Genomic DNA, 2,215 nt, shown 5'->3' with positions numbered 1-2,215 from the left:
ATTATAGGAAATAAATAAAATTAACAAAAGAATCGGGAGGGAGATGACCTGCTCAGAGATAATTTGTAGCAGCATCTGTAGAGATGCTGCAGAGATCTTCAATGTTAACCACCAGTTTGGGGAATATCCTCCTTTTTGCACCCTGCCCTGACTTTAGCAATTTCAATGAGGACTGTCCCAAGGAATCACAGGAGGCAGAGAAGCCAGGAGGAGGATTTACGAGTATGATTCGTAGAGGAAGTAGGTGCATAGGTTTTTCCTGGGTACAGACATGGAGTGACAGACTTGGGAGTTTCTGAACACAGAAATTACTGGCTGTTGATTATTTCTACTGGTGTTCAGGGAAGCAGGACATGATGTACATTCTTTGAAACCCCTCCCCCATGTATTATACCAAAGAATGTAGCTGATTAGTATCATCAATTTTTCCTCCTAATGCAATCAATCCTGCAATGCCTCACATGTTGGCACCACCGAAGAGAGGGGGGCACCAATGTGTCCTGGAGCACTGATAATACCAGCCAAGCCTGCACACCCATGGGGGATAATTTCTGCTACCATAGTGAAGAAGAGAAGAGTCATCACCGGGCCTGCCTTGGATCTCCTTGGGCGGAGATGATGACCACAATGTCCTTGTGCATCTGCAGCCATGGATCTGTGCATGGGCCCATCCCTGTGGTGACCTCACCCTTTCATGCCAATTCAAAGCTACTGTCAGTCAGCACCACACTTTTGGTGTTACTAGGATATTTTCTAGGTTGGTGGCTGTGACAACCCAGACTAATCAGCAGCTGTGTCACATCTGCCCGCAACCTTGGAATGCCTGAATGAAGTGGCTTCCACCTGGGCCACTCAAAAATAATTGTCCAGAATGAAAATCACACCCTGAGCATGTGTGTGTAACTGCAGCCTGGCCAGGAATAGTTGGCTTACACTCAGGCTCTCACCACCCTTGGTTATACTGCAGGATGATTCCAAAACACTCCCCAGTCTTTGATTTCCTTCCAGAAATGTATGTCCTGTGCTGCCCAGTCCTCTCCTGGACAATACCAGCTACAATACACATTATTTCTTTAATAGCAATAATATGCCTGCAACTTAGTTTCTCAGACACTTCTATGCCTCCTAATTAGTACTCACTTAAAATCTATCTTTGTAGTCAATAAACATTCTTTTATTGTTTTATCTAATCCAGTGTATTTAAATAGAAATCAGACATGGTTACAAGAAAAATAAAGCTAGAATGCAACTTGTGCCTAAGTTAACAAATGATGTGAAACTCAAAGCAAAAGTTTCCTTACCACATGCTTTCAGCAGTCTTACTGACCAAACTTCTTAGGTCAGGACACCTCCCCCAGTCCCAGGGCTGCTTCCTTTATCCCTTCAGATGCATCAATGGGCAGGCAGAGAGAGAGAGAGAGCAATGGCTTGGACTTTCTGCCCCTACTTTTTATAGTCCTTTCCGCCCTTGGAGAAACATTTCCACCTGGTTACCAAAAGAAAAATGTCTATGTAGAAGGATGTTCCCTGCTGCTTTTTCCTCACCTTTTTGGGCTTCCTTTGTTTCCCTTCCTGCTTGATGACTCTGCTTACTGTTTAGCTGCAAAATGAACCAACACACACATTTCTTTGTTTAAGATAGACCAGTTTGCCAGCCTCCATTGGGAACATGTATTAATAACATGATACAGTGTAATCTTATAACTTCTCATACTTTATCAAAAATGCATTAATATTTGCGATGAGAGCATGACTATTCCTAGTTGACTCATAGATTTATTTAGCATCTTAAAGCTGAGCTCTGTGTGCAGATAATATGCAAGCAATAGGAATAGACTGTGAACTGCAGAAGTCCGAAACATGTCCATATTTCCAGAGCTCCTCTGGTCATCATGTGGTCTCCATCAAGCAAAATGAGTGAACCAATCTTTCCTACCTTTGGGAAGTAACCTAGCAAGGGAAGGACATAGGATACCTTGGATCATTCTCACTTTATAAATAGCTAGATAATCTGGAGTACTTTTACATGTCTTACAGGTTTTACATTCCACTTATTGGGGCAAGGACAATGAGGTGATTCTGAAACCATGAATGACTGAGAAGACTTTTGCTACAGCTGCCAACAATAAGTACGTGTCAGCTGTATTTAACTTTCTGTTCCTCTGATTCCGAATTTGTTGCTAAGGCTGGTTGAAAATTTTTCTTCACAAGTGTT

Source organism: Eretmochelys imbricata, chromosome 6, assembly GCF_965152235.1.
Source record: "Eretmochelys imbricata isolate rEreImb1 chromosome 6, rEreImb1.hap1, whole genome shotgun sequence".
In the NCBI taxonomy this organism is placed as follows: domain Eukaryota; kingdom Metazoa; phylum Chordata; order Testudines; family Cheloniidae; genus Eretmochelys; species Eretmochelys imbricata.
This window is presented reverse-complemented; position numbering follows the sequence as displayed.